Source organism: Panthera onca, chromosome E2 (genome assembly GCF_046562875.1).
Source record: "Panthera onca isolate mPanOnc1 chromosome E2, mPanOnc1 haplotype 2, whole genome shotgun sequence".
Lineage (NCBI taxonomy): Eukaryota > Metazoa > Chordata > Mammalia > Carnivora > Felidae > Panthera > Panthera onca.
In genome coordinates, this window is record NC_138353.1 from 54,127,317 (window position 1) to 54,148,106 (window position 20,790).

Below are 20,790 nucleotides of genomic sequence, written 5' to 3' on the forward strand. Positions count from 1 at the left end.
GCCAGACACAAAGGTTCTACACAGTATGATTCCATTTATATGATGATCTGGAAAAGGTTAAACTATAGACATCAATCAGATGAATGGTTGTCAGGGGATGGGGTGGAAACAGGGCATCAACTACAAAGGAGACAGAAGAACTTCTTGGGACAGTGGAAATACCCTGTTACAGATGCTAGCGGTGGTTACATGATCATGGATGTCAACATACACCAAACATTCTGTCTAAATGAGGTGAATTTTATTGTACATAAATTGTTCTTGACTTCAGAGAAAGAATATAGGGAAGAGGGTATGCTGACTGGGATGCCTGGGCAGCTCAGTCGGTTGGACGGCCGACTTCAGCTAGGATCATGATCTCACAGCTCATGAGTTCGAGCCCCACATGGGGCTCTGTGCTGACAGCTCAAAGCCTGGAGCCTGCTTCGGATTCTGTGTCTCTCTGTCTCTCTCCCGCTCACATTCTGTCCTTCAAAAATAAACATTAAGAATGAATAAATAAACACATACATACATACATACATACATACATAAATACATAAATAAATATTGGCTAAGAATTTTCAGTACTTAAAATCATAACTCTTTATTTCAGAAATTTGTTCTAAGATTAGAAGAGGATAAATAAAAATAAATTCACAATTTAAAGCATGCTAAGACTGTGGAAGTGAAAAGGCAACAAGAAAACCTTAAAAAGCTGTGGAGGGAGCAGGGGGTTAGGTATTCAGCAAAAGAAAGTCAACAAAATTACCTGTAAATAGACAATAATTAGATTGATGGGACTTTTTGACAGCAACAGAAGTCTGATGGGATATCCTCAAAGTTTTGTGAAAAAATAACTTCGAATCTAGAAAAATCTATCCATCTGAACTACCATTCAGAGTAAGGGGGATAAAGGATAATTTTTGATAAACAAAGATGGAAAGAACTTAGCACTAACAAACCCCCACTGAAAGACTTAACTAAAGGCTGTAGTATTTTTACAAAGTAGGAAATTGAACTCAGAAGGAAGTAGAGAGATGCAAGAAATAATGGTAAGTAGGGAAAGTGGCAAGCACATCAATAAACCTAAGAGTAATAACAACAATAACCACAAATGTTGGGGGAATAAAACAAAATGGTGGTATACTACTTAGCAATAAAGAGGAATGAACTATTGATACACTCAACAACATGGAGAGATCTCAGGTACACTATGCTATGTGAAAAGAGCCAACTTCAGAAGGTCTCATGCTGTATGATCCCATTTATATGACATTCTCAAAGCGAGACAGTTATTGAGATAGAGAACAGATTCGTGGTTGCTGGTGAAAGAGCGGGGGTGACAGTAAGACTAAAGGGAATATCACAAGGGAGATCTTTGCGATGGTGGGTCAGTTCCGTATCTTGATTGTGGTGCTGGTCACACAAATCTACACACGTGAGAAAACGACCCAGAACTGCAAACAGACATTGAACCAGTGTCAACTTCCTGTTTTTGATATCGCACTATAGTTACATAAGATGTAACTTTTAGGGGCGCCTGGGTGGTTCAGTCAGTTAAGCATCTGACTTCGTCTCAGGTCGTGATCTCGCAGTTCGTGGGTTTGAGGCCCATGTCAGGCTCCTGGCTCAGAGCCCGGAGCCTGCTTCGGATTCTGTTTCCCTCTCCTGCTCATACTCTGTCTCTCTCTCTCTCAAAAATAAATAAACATTAAAAAATTAACGATAAAAAAAGATGTAACTTTTAGAGGGAACGGGTGGACGATACAGGGATCTCTCTGTACTATCTTTGCAACTTCCTGTGAAACTGTAAGTATTTCAAAAAGTGTTAAAAAAAAAAAAAAGTAAGATGGAGCCAGTAAATAATAAAAATATGGAAGATGACAGGGGAGATTAGAATAAACCATTTTAAGGTCTTCTTAAGGTCGGGAAGAGGACGAAGACATTCATTAACTTTAAACCTAAGTCAAATATGTCATGAAAAATTTAAGGAAGATGCTAAAAAAAATAGAAAAAGAAAGTATAGTTGGTAAACCAGACAACGATGGGGGAATGATAATAAGGAAAATAATTCAGGAGAAGCAGTGAAAGGAAAAGGAAAAAGAGTAAAGTGGCTTGTTAAAACATATATTCAAAAAAACTATAACTCTAATACTAGTAATAATGAGTCTGAAAACATTTTAAAAAGTAATCCAATCCATAATAATAACAAAAGAACTACAGTATCTGTGAAGCATCTAAATGAAAATTATGTGTGGCCTACGAAGAAAGCTACAAATATTTATCTGGTAAGTTCTGTTAATAGTTATCCAGCCTTGAGAGATAAGGAAAGAAGACTGAGTTCCAAATTTGTCCATGAACAGCATGTGCTTGATAAGGAAGCAAAAGTAACCATCTTGTGCTGGTCTGCAAGCCCTCACTTTTCAGAATGCTCTAGTAGTTTCTAATGTATCGAACGTTGACTAACTGACTAAAATAAAGGATATAAGCCAGTAAGTGCTCTCAGAAAGCGGTGTGAGGAGTAAGCAGTCTGTACACGTTAATCCCCGTTTGCGATGTCACAGGCCCGGGGCGACTGGTGAGTCGAGAGCTCCTACTTCTCCCTGCAGCAGGTGTCAGTTCTGATACGGTCCATGGCTCCATGAACCCTCACCGTCGCCCCACGCAGAAGATACTACTATTGTTCTCCTAGAAGATACCTGCTGTTACTTGCAAGTGAGGAAACTGAGGCAGAGAGAGAGGTTACGCAACCCGCCTGAGGTTTTTGGGTTTTGAACTTGAGAAGGCTGGCTCCAGTGCCCATGCTCTAAATGCCTCTGCAAACTAACTTTTAAATAAAAGTGGGAGGATAAATCTGGCCGGTGAAGAAAATACCAGTGGAGTCAGACCAGCCCTGACCACTATCTCAAGGTGCAATAAACAGTGTGATATCACATGAAAATAGACAAAGGGAATTGGTAGAACAGAACCAATAACTGAGAGATGGGATCTACCACGTACATCAATTTAATTAAAGGTGTACCTAAAATCAGATCTAGTGATTTTAATAAATTGCGTTAGCACAATGAACTGACAACTGCAAGAGGAATGTAAAGATTCACTCCAAGAATTTCTCTTTTTGCCGCACACAAACAGAAATCCCAGCTGGAATAAAGAGTTAAAGGAAACAAGACTGTATCATTAAAAAAAGAGAACAAGTATTATTAAACATTTATCAACCTCTTGAGGTAGGAGGAATGCTTATGTAATAAATCACAAAGGGAATCAGCAACTGAGTTGATAACATAAAAATGTAAATTTTCTATTAACTGAATAAAAACTCAGAAAGAAAATTCAGAGATAAAGGCAAACAAAAAAATTACAACAAACATAATTCAGAATCATACCAAACACAACTGTACTGTTATGTCACGGTGCTTTAAATTTGAAGGATTGGTTGGCATCTTTAAAACAGAAAGAATTTTCAGAAATCAAAGAGCAAAATACTCACACCCCAGAAGAAAAATTGACATATGCAGGAAATCTACAGAAGAGACACTAAAGGTCAAAAAAGTTATTTTTAATTCAGTAAGAGATGCAAATGAAAACAACAAGTTGTTTTACATTTCCCCTTGCTGACAAAGATTGCTTTTTAATAATGGTAGTAAGATTATAATATAGATATAAACTCAGGCAAGCTTTCTGTAATGCAATTTAGCAAAAACAGTATAGTTACATTGTGTGTGATTTTGAATTAGGTAAGTTAAATAGCAGGATATAAACACCTTAAGCAAATTGTACTTTATCAGCACTGGATGTTGTATGTAAGTGATGAAGCACTGAACTGTATATTGCACTGAAACTTGAAACCAATATTGCAGTGTGTTGGCTAACTAAAATTTAAATGAAAAATTTAAAAAAACTAATTAAAAAAGTGTACTTTATGTGCAAAATTTGAAATAATACAAAGCCCAGCATTTTCAGTTCTTGAAAAACAGCAATATTACAGAGCTTTCCAACCAAGTGAATTGTAAACAGTGAAATAGCATGGCACTTAGGACTGCGGACTCCAGAGCCAGGCTGTGTGTGTTTTAATCCTGCTGTTTACAAGCGACACCATTTACAAGCTCTGTAACCTGGACAAGTTGCTTTATCTACTTGTGTCTTGGCTTCTTCATCTATGAAGTGGGAATCATAATAATCACCATCTTAGACGATGTCACGAGTATTAAATGAGTTAATATATTTAAAGTACTTAGAACACAGCCCGGCATGTATATTACATAGGGTTTGTTTTGACAGTGAGGATGGGAAGGATGATGACTGATGTTGCCACATGATGGCACCATGTTAGCAGAAAACAAATAGACCCTTTGACTATCGTCTGTCATTATCCTGGGACCCATATTGCTGCTAAATGCTAGAAGTTCTGCAGATGACTTTAGTGGATACTTATTACTTTACTATAATACACAGTAAAAATAAGCCTATAGTAAAAAGTAATTGTAAAACTTGAATGTTAAACTATTTGTATATTTAAAAGAATGTTTGTTAAATAATAATACAAATGGTAACCCCAAAAACTTTAAAATGGAAGCTAAGGGCACCTGGGTGGCTCAGTCAGTTAAGCGCATGAATTGATTTCATTTCAAGTCATGATCTCATGGTTCATGAGTTTGAGCCCTGCGTTGGGCTCTGTGCTGGCAGTGTGGAGCCTGTTTCGGATTTTCTCTCTCCTTCTCTCTCTGCCCCTCCCCTACTCGTTCTTTCTCTCTCTCTCTCTCTCTCTCTCTCTCAAAATAAGTAACTAAACTTAAAAAACAAGCCATTATGATATACTACACCTTTTGAAATTCATATCAGAAGAACGCTGAAAAACAAAGAATCATTAAAGCAAAAATACACCACAACTCTTAATGATTTATGCACACCAAGAATACCCTCTCCCACACGCTTTACATTTATTCCAATGGAAAATCAATCTTGGATTTGCAAGGTCTTCAGGAACACTCCCGTCACACAAAATGCAACCACCTGGTAAAGGCAGAACCAATAAGCATGCAATGGTCAAGACCCTTTATGTACTGGCATAAAAACACATAAAGCAATTGCTATAAAATTTTCAAGGAAGAACTGACAAAAAAAGTAAACTAACAGACTTCCTGTTTTAAATAAATTAGGTATACCTAGAAAATACCCATTTTCTATTTATCTACAAAGAAAATCTCAGAAATTTTTCAAAAATAGAATTTGTACAGGCCTGTTTTCTCACCACTCTATCACCAGAAAAGTTTAAACTCTTTACAAAATAGCTCCTGGGTCAGGTTGGAAGTAAAATCTATATATTGACACAATTTAGAAAATAGCTCCAAGCACAACAAATAGCAAATTTCACAGAAGGCAGTCAAAGCTGTATTCAGATGAATATTCATAGTCTTAAATTCTTTCATTATTAAACAAGAAATAATAAAACATTCAACATAGGAAGCTATAAACCTATAGAAAAAGAAGTAAGTGATTACAGTAAGGAGAAACTAATACTTAGAAAATATAGCAGAACTCCTATATCTGAGAACTAATTCTTGGAAATGGCCAATTAAACAGAAGATAAAATTTAAACAGAAATGAGAGAGAGAAAATACCAATAGGAAACCTTAAGAATAAAAAAATAAAATTCCTCTCTCAGAAATCTCACTTTTAAGTATAGCCCTAAAATTCCAAGTAACATTTAAACAAACCTAACAAAGTGGCATATTAAGAGAATCAGAGCTACAACAAAATGAAGTTTAAGAATGCAAAAATAGGGGCACCTGGGTGGCTCAGTCGGTTAAGCAGCCGACTTCGGCTCAGGTCATGATCTCGCGGTCCGTGAGTTCGAGCCCCGCGTCGGGCTCTGTGCTGACCGCTCAGAGCCTGGAGCCTGTTTCAGATTCTGTGTCTCCCTCTCTCTGACCCTCCCCTGTTTATGCTCTGTCTCTCTCTGTCTCAAAAAAATAAATAAACGTTAAAAAAAAATTAAAAAAAAAAAAGAATGCAAAAATAGTTCCATGTTACTAGGGCTAAATAGTAAAAATTTTGCCCACTTCAATAAAGGTAGAAAAGTATTTTATAAGATAGAGTATCTATCCCTGATTAATAAAAAATTTCCCAACAAAATAGGGATTGAAATACACTTCTATAATTTAGCAAAGAATACCCTTATCAAACGGTCGGCCACCAAGTAACAGTATACATATCATTTAAAAAAATGCTAGGGTGCCTGGGTGGCTCCTTTGGTTAAGAGTCCAACTTTAGCTCAAGTCATGATCTCACAGCTCCTGAGGTCAAGCCTGCATCGGGCTCTCTGCTTGTCAGCGTGGGACCCACTTTGGAGCCTCTGTGCCCTCCTGTTTCTGCCCCCACCCACTTGCACATGTGTGCTCTTTCTCTCTCTCTTTCAAAAATAAATAAACATGTTTTTAAAAAGATTTAAAAATGCTAAAGGCAATCTCATTAAGATAGACAAGACAAAGAGGTCCATAATCACTTCTGCTATTTAGGATTATGGTAGAAGTTCCACGTACCACTGTAATAATGCAAGAAAAGTAAATGAGGCCTTGCCTAAAAAAGGAGGCAGACTTATCTATATTTGCATACAACACAATATATACCTTGAAAATGGACCAAAAAATCCATTGTAAAATGACTGAGACTAATAGCAGAGTTTTCTAAAATGTCTGATCACACTGGTTACTCAAAAGACAATGGCTTGAGGCAGAGTTTCCGTCTGCGACGAGGAACAGTTATGAAGATGGCTAGCAGGGGTTCTTGGGCAACGATGTGAATACACCTGATTGCACTAAACTATACACTTAAAAATGCTTCAAATGTTAAATTTTATGTTATATTTATTCTACCACATTTAAGTAAATGGCTTGGATTACTCAGAATGAGACTGCCACTCACTATGCAAGCACTTGATTTTTTTTTAATTTTTTAAAAATACTTTTAATGTTTATTTATTTTTGAGAGAGAAAGACAGACAGAGCATGAGTGGGGGAGGGGCAGAGAAGAGAGATGGAGACCCAGAATCCAAAGCAGACTCCAGGCTCTGAGCTGTCAGCACAGAGCCCTACGTGGGGCTCAAACCCATGAACCATGAGATCATGACCTGAGCTGAAGTCAAACACTTCACTGACTGAGCCAACCAGACGCCGATAATTATTTTTTAAGTAAATAGCTCGTTTTGAAAAGTTAGTGGGGGAAAAAACATCCACTTACAATCAAGATGAGAGAGAAGGAGGGAAAAAGAGAGGGAGGAACAGAGGGAGGATGCAGGACTCATATGAGTCTAAAAATGCTATTAAATGGCATCGAAGACAACAGAGTAAGAAAAAAAAAAAGCATATCATGCTCCCGGATGAAAACATTCAATATTTCAAAGACCTGAAAATTCCCCAAATTAATCTTTAAATGTAATTCAATTCTAGTCAAAATATCAGCAGGATTTCCCTTTCAGAATTTGACACAATAATTGTAAGGTTTATCAGGAATAATAAAGGAGTGAGAATAGCCAAGCAGATTTTGAAAATTAGTAATGAGGAAGGAGGAGACGTTCCAGAAATGCATGATGTATTCTACAATTTCTTTTGCTTCCTAGTCTTCTCTAGAAGACCAGAAGGTCAAGATTCTTCCAGCTCACTCACCATTGTCCAGAGAAAGAAAAGGACATTGTTGCGAGCTGCTGAAAGTTCCTTTAACGTGGTAAACAGGCACTTTCAGTAGAATGTACTTTTAATATATTCCGTATTTTTTTTTTAAATATGACACCACAATTGGAAATAAAATGACTAGCTGTGCTGTATACATTAACTGGAGTACATTAACAGAATGCAGTATCATAAAATTCTGTGATTTTGACTCTGAGCTTTAAGGATATTCAAGCACTATCTTCTTGCACAATCTATGAAAATAAGATCCTTCTATAAAAATAAGTAAATTTACTATTGGCTACTGGGAAAACATAATCAGGGACAATTTCTAAAAGGGTGATGGTGATGGGATCAAATAGACCAACAGATTCACAAACAGAATAGAACAGAAAGCACCAAGTACAGATACAAGGTTAGCATACAGTAAGTGTAGTGGTTTAAGTCCATACGAAAAGGATAAATTATTCGACATTCACCACTGAAGTTACAGACAGATCACTGGTGGGGAAAATAAGGCTAGTTCTCTAAATCATGGTCTACACTAAAATAAATTCTAAATGGAAAGTCATGGCACCTGGGTGGCTCGCTCGGTTAAGCACCCGACTCTTGATTTCGGCTCAGGTCATGATCTCACCATTCGTGAGATCAAGCCTCGCATCAGGTTCTGGGCTAACAGCACAGAGTATGCTTGGGATTCTGTCTCTCTCTCTTTCTCTCAAAATAAATAAACATTTAAATTGAATAAACATTTAATTCCTCCACACACCTAACAAATGTTTACCGGGTACAAATTTATGAGCTAGACCACTGTGAGGACACTAGGACAGAGAAGTAGGCAAGACTCCCAGGGTCCCCACACTCATGGGATTTACAGCCTATCTCTGGCCTAATGGTATGAGCCTACGACTTCAGAGTAACTGGTGAAATATTCTACAGCTAGGTATCAGGGGTCTAGTCCCAGCAACTCCAGGATTAGGTCATGTTTCACTATCCCACCACCCACCTTGTGTTTCTTTTGTCTGGTGAACACAGCCACCAGGTGATAACCCTTTGGCTCGTTACCCTTCCCTTGGTGATGGTTTCCCACACACCTTTGGGAAATAATGGGTGGGGCGTAATCAAGCACTAGGATGTTAAAAATCCAGTTTCTATGGCATTTCAGGCCAGACGCTGAAGACAGAGAGCCAAAAGCTCACAAGAAGGTGGAGGGAAGGGATGTCCCAGAATTAGGGACAAAGGTAGCGACAACAAGGTAATGTATCTTGTCACCCTTGATAATGTTTTCTCCACTGGGGTCAGAATCAGAGGAAAAAAGAGAAATGCAGCTTAAAAATATATACATGAGTCCCTCTCCCTCTCTCCCTTCCTCTTTCTCTCTCTCTCTCCCCAATATTTGGACTGGGACGTTATCTAACAGGTAGGGTATGAGGTGTGGTATGTGGGCAATAAAACTTCTCTGACTCTGCCTTCCAGTTGGTTCTCCCCTAATTGACATGGAAACCATAATACAGACATCAAAGGTTGAGCTGCACAACTGGTTATTTAATTACCATTGTGATGATGCCAGAGAAGTGAAGGGTCAGGGAGTTCACAGAACTGGGGCCCTGACCTAATCTCAGGGATCAGGTGAGGCTTCCCTGAGGACGTTCAAGAACTCTGAGCTGGGAGCAGGAATGAAACAGGCAGGGTGAGTCGGGTGAGGGAAGCATGTGCTGAGACGGTAGCAAAGCAGATGGCCCTCCCCGCTGTGTGTGGGCACCACCCAATCCATTAAGGGCCTGAATAGAACAAAAAGGTGGAGGAAGGTGGGATTCACTCTCTGCCTGACTGCTTACGCTGAAACATCGATCTTCTCCTGCTTCAGTGCTCCTCATTCTCAGACCTTTGGATCTGGACTTGAACCTATACCCTCGGTTCTCTGACTCTCAGGCATTCGGACTACACCACCAGCTTTCCTGGCTCTCCAGCTTGCAGACGGCAGGTTGTGGGACTTCTCTGTCTCTGTAAGTGTGAGCTAATATCTTATGATAACTCTCTTTCTTAGCTTTTTTGTTATAAGCTACATTGACTAATCCAAATTTCTATCTCAGTCAGAATACCATAGGCTGGACGGCTTAAACAACAAAAATCAATTTCGTACAGTTTTGGAGGATGGTTAGTCCAAGATCAAGGTGCAGGCAGACCCACTGTCTGGTGAAGGCATTCCTGCTTCCGTGCAGACAAGATTCACCTTGAATCCTCAAAAGGTGGAGAGCAGAAAGAGATCATCTCTCTGATATCTCTTCTTTTTTTTTTTTTTTAAATGTTTATTCATTTTTCAAAGAGAGTATGAGCAGGGAAGGGACAAAGAGAGGGGGCCAGGAGGGACGGAGGATCTGAAGCAGGCTCTGCTCTGAAAGCAGAGAGCCCGATGTGGGTCTTGAACTCACAAACTGAGATCATGACCTGAGCTGAAGTCGGATGCTCAACCAACTGAACCACCTAGACGTCCCGCCTATCTCTTCTTAAAAGGACACTAATCCTATTCGTGAATGTCCACCCCCATGACCTAATTACCTCCCTGAATATCCGACCTCCAAACACCATAACATTGGGGGGTTAGGCTTCAGCATATGAATTTGAAAGGGGTTGGGGGACACAAACATTCAGGCCATCACACACACCTTGTTACTTTCATTACATCTAGTTCCATTTTTCACCATCTGACACCACGCTGTTTCTCTCTCACACTTGACTCTGTACCTGTAAAATTGCAAATAGTGTTTTAAACATTCAAAAAGTAATATTATATTTTATCAAATTAAGAACATTAATGTATCTGGAGTAAAATACACGCTTGTATAACAAGGGGAGTTCTACAGAAATGGGCTTTTCTTGACCATGACCCCATTCCAATTCAAAGTCTGGTATCTGAGGAAAAAAGGTGATTTGTTCATTTCTTTTCAAAACTCTATTTCCATTGTGCTCAAAATGTCCTATTCTCATCAATTCAGAGGGGGAAAATGCAAATGATTACTAAATATAAAAAAAATGCTTGGCACTCAACTAATCAAAGAAATGTGAATTGAAATGTATATTTTCCACCTATAAAATTTGCAAATGCTTTTTAAATGCCAATCCTGGATATTGGCAAAGGTGAGATACAGCTCCTATCACACTGCTCATGGTAGCACAAACTGAAAAATGTTTTGGCAAAATAGAGCAAGAGCCTTCAAAATAGTTACATCCTTTGACCTCCTAAATTCTCTGCTAGAAATCTATTGTAGAAATAACGTGATCAAAGATTTATGTACAAAAAAATTCAAAGCAGTGATATAATAACAAAAGACTGTCAGAATGCTACAATTGATAGTCTCGTCATGGTTTTCAAGCTGTGATCAGTAGAGCCCTAGCATTGAACACACGGGGAACTACTGGGGCCAGAAAGTGGCCACATTGTTAGGACTCTGAGTTCAATATTTCTGAGTCAAACAGTTCTGCTTTTATCCGTTCTACATAGTGAGTTTCAGTCAAGGTTCACTTTTTCGGGGGGCACCTGGGTGGCTCAGTCGGTTGAGCGTCCGACCTGGGCTCCGGTCATGATCTCGCGGTTTGTGAGTTCGAGCCCTGTGTCGGGTTCAGTGCTGACAGTTCAGAGCCTGGAGCCCGCTTCAGATTCTGTGTCTCCCTCTCTCTCTGTCCCTCCACTCTGTCTCTCTCAAGAATAAATAAACATAAAAAAATTAAAAAATTTTAGAAAAAAGATTCACTTCTTGTTGGAGGGCAGGGATAGTAATCACCAGTCTACCCTAATTAGAACATAGGATCCACGAAGAATTTGTCAGCAAGTGATATGCAACCAGATTCCCAAAACTAAGCACAGTGTTTGGCTCGCAGTAGGTATTAAACAAATAGATGATGTTTATTGCAGGTTTAAGTTTTCTTTTTTTCTGATTAAAAACAAGTTTGAAAAGTATTATAATCAGGAAACTAAATACCGGAGATTTGCAAACTATGGCCCAAGGGCCAAGACTGGCCCAACACTTGTTTTTATAAATAAGGTTTTATTGGGACACAGTCACCCACACTCATTCATTTACATGTTGTCTATAGCTGCCTTTGTGCTACCATGGCAGAGTTGAGTAGTTGCAACAGACTGTGTGGCCTACCAAGCTGAAGATATTTACTCTCTGGCCCTTTACAGAAAAAGTTTGCTATCCCTGCTCTACACCGTAAACTGCATATGGCCATTAAAAATAATGAAACAAATAACAATGAGACAATAACACAAATAAACACAGTGTGATATTGTGTTTTAAAAAGTTCAAAAGCACACGGACAATGCCAAGTGTTGGTGAGAGCGGGAGGTAACGGGAAGTGTCCTACACCACCGAGGGGAGTATAAATGGTCACCAGCACGGAGGAAAACAGCCTGGCATCATCTCCTGAAACTGTAGGTATGCGACCTACAGCTGACATCTGCAGGTAGATGGGTGCACAGAAACTTCACTCGTAGTGATTACCCAATGGAAATGAGGGCACATATGCGCTAACCAACATATTAAAAGAACGTTCATAACAACATCATTCGAAATAGATGCAAACTGGAAACAACCCAGACATCCATCAAAAGTAGAGTGGATAAATAGATTATGGTAGATGCATATAATGAGAAAAAACTTCAGTGCAAATGCATAAATTCTACACACAACAACAGAAATGAATCCCAAACATAAGGCTAAGAAAGGGAAACCAGATACAGAAGAATAGAGTCCATAGGCTTCTAATTATAAGGTAAAGCCCAATAATCACAAAATTAACTTACAGTACCTGATAGGATAGCCTTTAACTTTGGACAAAAGGGCGAGGAGACAGATTTGCAGGGGGCTTAATGAGGGGCTTCAGAGAGACCGCTACCTCTCCAAATTCCACTACCTTACCCAGGTGGTGTTTATGGGGGTATTCTCATATAGAAATAGTTTACTGATCTGTGCACTTTTCAGCATATATGGCATACTTTGATTTTAAAAAATGCTTTAAAAATGAATGTATACTATGATCCTAATTTGGTTAAAGAAGGAAAGTGTGAGATTTATATCTGAGTGTATCAAAAAAGCAACCAATAGAACTACATCAACATCTTGAGAAATTAGATTGTGACTGCTTTTCATTTTCTCCCTCTATACAGTGTTCAAAATTCTCTGCAATGTTTAAAATATGAGAAACCCCTAAGAATGATATATCCAAAACCCCACCTCTAAAGTTGAAAGAAATAAGCAAAAAGAGGTAAAATTAGCAAAGAACAGGTAGCAAACGTTGAAAATTTAGCTGACACTCCCAACTTGGAGGGCAGACACTGGAGGTGAGGGCAAGCCAGGGAGACCCCGATACCCCATCTGAAGGCCCATACCCTACACCTAAGTCCCAAGTCAGAGCCCAAGTTCCTAGCATTAGGAGCATTTACACCACAGAAATCGGTAAGTGCTACAGATCAGGACTTGATTCATCATTTCACTGATCATCTAGGCTTAAGGAAGTGATGGAGCAAATGCAAATAACAATCATGCAAATGAAATTAAACGTGTATTGTTTCTGTAGTCATAATCCCATAAAAAATGAAGGAAAAATTCTTCCAGTATTCACTGCTATTATCCAGTTCAGCAAAGGAGTCGTTCATATCACGGACGAACATCCCCTATGTCTGTCAGTTGTATCCTACTAATAAACATGAAGGAAAACATCAACCAACCAATTTTTGGATTTATGTCAAAACTACACTTGCTGACCAGTGGCAACCCTAGGTTGGATACGGATACAAGAATTCGACACAAATCAACAAACGCATGCTGTGAAAATCGGATGGCTTTATGGAATTTACAATGAGGAATAGCGTGTCGTTTGTCTCCAGCTGTAAAGTGTGTGCTACACGTCCTTTAAATCAGTCATGTTGAGTACAGACCTCCATACATGTTCCCGGAGAGCTAGTTGGTAAGCATATACTCGCACACCAATGCCTGAAAACGTGTTTTTGGACAGTAGAAGGAGGTTACTGAACATGCAACAACATGATTTGCAAATGTCACCACGGCTGAAGAAGTCAAAGAGATCATGGGAAGGGGGGCGCTAGGGCAAAAATGTAAAGGTGAAGTGGAAAAGTACCCTTTCTAACCGGGCCTAAGGGGAGCAAACAACTGAGGTTTTGTGCCCTGGTGGAGGCAACCCGTGAGGTTAATTCCTCTTTCCAGTTCTGCCACATGTAGAGAAAGAAAGTAAGAAATTTGAGAGCAAGAAGGTTAAAAGGCCTTCTCTATAATTAGCTTAACAGGTAAATTAAGGTGCATACATTCCCCGGGGCTAAGATGGAAAGAAGTGGGGTCCTCCAGCACCCCCTTAATCCTCTGCAGCCTCTGCTAGTCATCCAAGAAATTGCGCTCTTTCTCCCCTAATTACGCTGCGGCTTAATGTGGGAAACCTGATTTCCCTCACATTTACACAGTACTTTACAATTTTCAAATACAATTATATTAATTATCTCACTTGATTCTCATAACCCTTTTATGAAAGCAGGAACGGCTAAGTTCCAAAGAAAAATATTCCTAGGGAAAAGTTAGTATTTTTGTGTGCTTAATTTAACTGTGGTTTTAAAGCCCGGCTCAAGAAAAAAAAGCTCCTTTCAAATCACCTATATAGTTCTTTGGGGGCACTCCTATCTGGTTCCTTGAAGATGTCAGCATGGTTTTGTTCCTAAAGTACTTGCCCTTTATCATTCCTCCTGGGAAGAAAGACAAAACCACCTGATTACAATTAACTAAAGGGCAGCCATTAATTTTTTAAACCCTGTCCTCTGCCTTTATCCTGAAAACTTCTCAGAAGTAGACAGACTATCTCTTTTTTAGACCTCCATCTTAATTTTGTCCCTTAGTGAAGAAACTTAGGCACGGTATATGCTTAAGTAAATTACGTAAGAATGGTTTTCCCTGCCTGACTTGTCTGAGTTACATGAAAGGACCTTATTTCAAGGAAACACATCATGAGTTGTCCACTGCTGTAAAATTCCCAAGCAGCCTCATGAAGAAAGGCAATTCAGTCAGAGTCAGTGAGCGAACACGCACTGTTCCTGCTCAGAAAGGGTGAGGAGAAGGAAAAGAAGGAAGGAGGGGAAGGAAGGAGGGAAGGAAACAAACAGCTGTTTATTGGCTTCCTACTACCTGTTCCAGGAACTTTCACAGACATCATACAACCTGACCAACTTGTCATGGCCCCATTTTACAGATGAAAGAACTTAGATACAGAGAGGTTAGCTGTTTGATAAATGACACAATAGTTACAGACATACCTGTGATTTCAAAGACCATCCTTTACCGCTAGACCAGTGATTCTTGCAGTGTGGGTTCCAACCAGCAGCAGAAGGGTCACCTGGGAACTCGTTAGAGATGCAGATTCGCAGGACCCACCCCAGACCTTCTGAATCAGAAACTATAAGGGTGGGGCCCAACAGTCTGGTTTAACGAGCCCTCCAAGTTATGCTGATAGAACACCTGCTCTAAAGCAAAAGTCAACAAACGTAAAGCGTCACACAGAAAATACTTTAGGCTCTGTGGGCCACACGGTCTGTGTCATCAGTATTCGACACTGCCGTATTAGTGCAAAAGCAGCCATAGGCAATACATAAACAAAAGAGCACGGCTGTGTTTCAATAAAAATTAAGTGTTGGACAATGAAATCTGAATTGCCTATCATTTTCCTGTATCGTGAAATATTATTCCTTTAACTTTTTCTGAACCATTAACAAATACATAAATCATTCCTATCCCAAGGGCTGCACAAAACTAGGCAGTGGGGAGAATCTGGCCTGGGGGCCTTAGCTTGGCACCCTCTGCTCCCAACCTGGACATGCTACCTTGCAAGTAACAACTCTCTAACCAGAACAAAGATAGGCTAACTCTCATACAAGGAAGAATGTTGCAAAGGTGAATTATAAAACATTCTGCGGTCCAGTAGAGGCAGACGGCACATCTGGTTGTGGTGATGACAAAGACTTCCATGAAGAGGTGACAATCTGTGTGGGCTTTGTATGATGAGTAGGAGTTCAACAGGTAGAGACAGTGTAGATGGACCGTACAGAGGGGGCGGCTTAGACAAAGGGGTGGAGGCTGGTGTGTGCAAGGCAGCCACTCCAAAATGCTCACTTCCACCCCAAATCCCCCAATCTCTTGAACTAAACGTGCTTTTGGGAAATTGTGATATGTAAAAGTGCTTCGAAGCTATTGTGAGTACCAGTAAACTACAGCATCGGGAAAGGGACAAATACAGCAACTGACATAAAAGCTGTATATGTGATAGTCGTTATCAGTGATGGATTCCTCTCTCCCCGCAAGCCATGTGTTGAGGGGAGGGTGTCTTATTTCCTACAACAAATTATTTCTGGGTGCGAATTTGACTGTATGAAATACGCTCCCAAGTATCACGCAATGCCAAGAAATAATTTTCTTGAGATAGTTTCTAGTTATACAAATGAGCTCCCTTGAGATTTGTTTTGTTTTCCTGATTCTTTACACAACATCCAATTGAGTTGTTGGTTATTTTCAAACACAAGAGTTCCCTTTATGATCATAAATTAGTACAATTTCAGAAAGTGGGGCTTTTTTTCTTTTTTTTTTTCAGGTTACTCATTTTCATTTAATTTGCTTTGGTGCCAGCTGTTAAAAGGAAATACTATCCAGTCTGGCAATATGCCCTAGAATAAGAAAGAAGGCAAACTGTCAAGTTGGTAACGAATAATACCTTCCTCTCTGATAGATATCCAACGTCACATAGCAGAGAGGTTAAGAGACCAAGTTCTAAAGTCAGATTCTCTGGGCCCTAATCCCTGGTCTCCCATGTAATGAGCTATCTGATCTTGATAGGTTACTCTCAGAGCCTCAGTTTCCCTAACAATAAAATGGGAAAAAGTAATTGTAGCCACTTCTGATAGTGTATGTGTTTGTACAGCACAGAAAACGAGCTCAGTCAGTTTTGGAGATCATTACTATTTCTCAGCGTTCCTCCAAAATTAAACAAATCTGCCTTTTTTGTGTGTGGTGCTAAAATGATATTCTCTCCATGCAACCTTGTGATATGGCAGCAAGTTCAAGACAGGACTTAACCAGTAAAACCTTTTGTCCTCTCGTGACCCCTCCTCCCTCCGCCACTTGGACCCTGGAGGGATCAGAAACCGTTGACCACACTGGGGGAGGCAAAAGGCAGAGAAACGGGGGTGGGGCCGACGGCCCCGCCTCTCCCAGTACCAGCTTGCAGTCAGCAGCAGACCCAGCCAGGGGAGAACACGGCCGAAGTGTGCCGTTAGGGAGGTCTGGAGTTTGGACCCTTACGTTGGATGCGATATACCCATTACTGAAATGAGAAACCTTCAGGACATATAGTGAACAGGGTGTTCTGTATTATATGAGGGTGGCTGGAAAAGCCCATCTCAGCCTCCACTAGGGGCAAGACAAGCACGTGTCCCATCGTGCGGGTGGGAGTGGGCACAGGGGACAAGGAGAGCAGTTGATGTTGATCGCTCTCCAAGAGGCCCGTTACAACTGTACGTGCATAGTCCATCTGTCTGTCTGCCGTGGGTATGGGGGGCCGGGGAGGGGGGACAGTGGAAATGACTCAGGCCTTTGAAACATAGACCTCTGAAGTTCTGCTACCTGTCAACCCTGTTGAGGTGCAATTTTCTCAACTAGACCCTGGGGACAAGGATGAGTGGGGACGAAAGGAGGCGAGGGACGCAGAGCCCTTTCCCAGGGCACCTGCCATCCTGCAGACCACATAAATGACAGCTGTTCTTGTCATGATCATTAGTATCCATGTTCCCACTCACAGTCGGTGATCATTTGAGAAGTCACCTTAATATTCACTAACAGCCACACCCATGTGCAGTCTGTACTTTTCTCTGTCAGATTATAATCCTGTAGAGCCTGCGGGGGGGAGTTTTTTCTCGCCCCCCAAGTAATATTGACACTGACGTTCTTTTACTCATTACCATTCACCCCTCAGTTGAACATCAGTTGGGAACAACAAGTGCCCCCAGCTGATGTGAATAAAGATGGAGCCTGGGGAGAGACAGGGAGAAGAACCCGCCACCCCTCACCCCCCGCTGGCTTCACCCTCCCCCCCCCTCACACCTGGTACCCGTTCCGCCACACCTGAAACTTCCCCTTAGCGCGAATCACACTTGGTTGCAACTATCTCTTGAATCAAACACTTTCTCAGCTCTCCATGAACTCCTTCGGAACATGGGCTGCATCGGTCATCCCTGGATCTTTACTGTCTAGGTCCTAGAGATCTTAAATGATTGAATGACATTGTTTATTAAGGTATGAGTACAAGCACCTTATTTAAAAAGGGCACCAGCACACGTTGCGTATAAATCTACGTTTGTACTTAAAGCTTTCCCGAAAGGCCACCGCTCTAAATGGATGCTTCCTCATTGCCGTGGGAATCACAAAAACCCTCTCTGCCCCAAAATATAACGTGGCTGCTAACATCCCATTATGTAAAGCTCTCCAGGATGCCCTCAAAAGTGTCCCCCGGAGGCCAGCAAGAGGCACCACCATACCCCACCTGCCTTCTCTGGACGACACCTCACTGAAAGGGGGACTTGGTGTCAGTCTTCAGGGAGCAAAAAGCAAGAATCCCAGAGCACGACGACACCTTTCTTGGCTTTCTCTTCCGGATTTGCTTCCGAATGAAGGCTTTACAACTTTCTTGAATGGGACCTCCCCACGTCGTGTTACCTACATGACCCAGGAGTACTCACGGACCGAAGGGAAGGAACCAACTGCCTGAGAGCCTCCACGTGCTTGAGGGAATCACAAACCACAGTCATGTCACAGCCTGTCGTGCCCCTTGTCCCCGACTGTGCCAGGGCAAGAATGCTGTTTCCAAAGCAGCGGTGACACTGTGGTTTACCAAGGCTGCAGGCAGAGAGCCCCATGTGCACACATGCAAATGCACACGGTCACACACCGGCACGGACACACGTAAGCGGGCACAACTACAGACACGTGCATGAACCCTGACACAGATCCCTATATTGTGGGAACATAACGAATCTTTTAAAAAGAAACAAACGTCATCTTATTTCTTATTCTGGCCAGGGAAGCTAGCTTCCCAAGCATATCTGTCATCTAACATTTCCCACAAGTAACTTGGAGGAAATTGAAAACCCAACGCTCAGGACACCTGCGTGGTTCAGCCGGTTAAGCGTCCGACTTCGGCTCAGGTCATGATCTCACGGTTTGGGAGCTGGAGCCCCATGTCAGGCTTTGCGCTGACAGCTCAGAGCCTGGAGCCTGCTTCAGATTCTGTCTCCCTCTCTCTCTCTCTCTCTCTCTCTCTCTCTCTCTCTCTGCCCCTCCCCCACTCACACTCTTTCTCTCTCTCTCTCTCTCATAAATAAATAAACATCAAAAAAGTTTAAAAGAAAACCCAATGCTCTGTATCTATTTGTAAATGTCTGCTGACCCCACAGGGCCAACTTATCTCCCACGTTCGCTGGGAAGGGCTGACTGGCAGGGATTGTACCCAGTCTGGGATATGTGGCCCCCTTCTCTTAAGGTTTCATTTAGTGACCTCAGATGGATAGCCCATGCTCTTTCTTCCCCTCTCCGCTCTTTCCGTTCTTTCTCCTTCCCTCATGCTCTGCTCTTGCTGGAACTCCCCTCCCTGGAAAGTCAGGAACCTGAATCGACCTCCTAATGTTAGATGTCCACAGTTGAGTGTGAGTCTGGGGTAGGGCAACGAGAACCACGTTGACTCTACAAAGCCTCAAATCTACACGGGACGGGCCTGGAGGCACAAGGAGCGGGGTCTGCACCAGAGGGCAGGCCAGACAGAGTGGTGCATCCCAGAGGGAGGGGGGAAGTTGTTCAGTGCTGGAGTGCAGGGGAGCGGGCCAGGGCCAGCTGTGACGCCGCTGCAGAAGTGAAAAGGAGCGCCCCCTTTGGGCTCCACAAGGGAAGCCGTGCTGGATTTCTGCTCCCACCCACACACCCTGGAGTGGCCCTGAGGGCACGTAGAAGCCCCGAGAATGGATCTGCAGCCCCACCTCCCCAGCCAAGGCAGCTGTGAACTGCCAGTTCACACACACTCACCCTTCTCATGCTCAGATCGCCCAGACCAAACCTTAGCCTGAAGAATCAACCCAGGGACCTAGAAGGGACTCCAGGTCTGTGCAGGAAAAAACAAAGATCAAGTAATACTCTTGAGAGGCAGCAGGGCCAGGAGCCCAGGCTCACCCCTGCCCGGCAATTGACCATGCATGACACACGGGTCGCGTCACTCAGCCTGGCTGTGCCTCGTTCTCCTCACGTCCACACTGGAGAACTAGTGGTTCCCACTCCCCAGGGTGGTTATAGGATGAGGTGAGGTCATACCCATCAGGCACTTGGCACTGAGCACACAGCAAGCGCTCAGTAAATGTTATCTACTCTTAGTCACCCGAAATAACTCCAAATTTCACTGAATTTTCCAAAATGACTGGCTGCTTCGGTTTCATGTATGCAAGATAATAGGTGCTCTTTCCCCAGCTGCCCACCTTCGACACGTATTCTTAAGGCACTCATCTTATGGGAAGTTTACGGCCAGTTGTCCAGATAGCGGAGCTCAAGACGAGGCTGACCTTGGAGGGCTTCCAAGTGGAGCGTTCCCACAAGGTGATAAGCTAATCCGCTAGGACACCGAACAAGCCTTGACTCTCCGGAGTCAAAAGTCTCGACTCTACCAAGTACAGGCTCTAAAAGTGACGAGCAGCTCACCACAATTCCATTTTTAGAGGCTGCCGCGGAAGAGATTTTGAACCAAGAGATGGAAAAACCACTGAGCCAACGTCCTTCCCTGTTTCCTTATGTCTGGTGCTATTATGGCATTTGCCTGTATGACAGATGTATGGCGTGGCTTAAGGCTGCAGTGAATGCCAACACCCACCGGCTCTCCCCGCCTCATGGCAACATCTCGTAGGCCCCACACGAATGGCATTTCTTCCCGAAACTCTCCCTGAATCTCCAAGTCTGCATTAGGTGTTCTCATCTTTCCCTATTACATCCGCTGGTCAAACTGTTTACTTATTTATGTCTCCTGCTAGACACCAAGCTCCAGGATGGAGGGCCATGGG

The 20,790-nt window shown here is 42.0% G+C and overlaps 1 long non-coding RNA gene across 1 annotated transcript; it reads right to left on the minus strand.

The window, feature by feature from the left end:
- Nucleotides 1-14: 14 nt before the first annotated feature.
- LOC132690108 (uncharacterized) lies at nt 15-15,825 on the minus strand. The gene is made up of 3 exons (XR_009615256.2): nt 14,968-15,825; nt 14,314-14,403; nt 15-469 (listed from the first exon to the last, which is right to left on the minus strand). It is a non-coding gene; the product is annotated as an uncharacterized LOC132690108 (long non-coding RNA).
- Nucleotides 15,826-20,790: the final 4,965 nt, after the last annotated feature.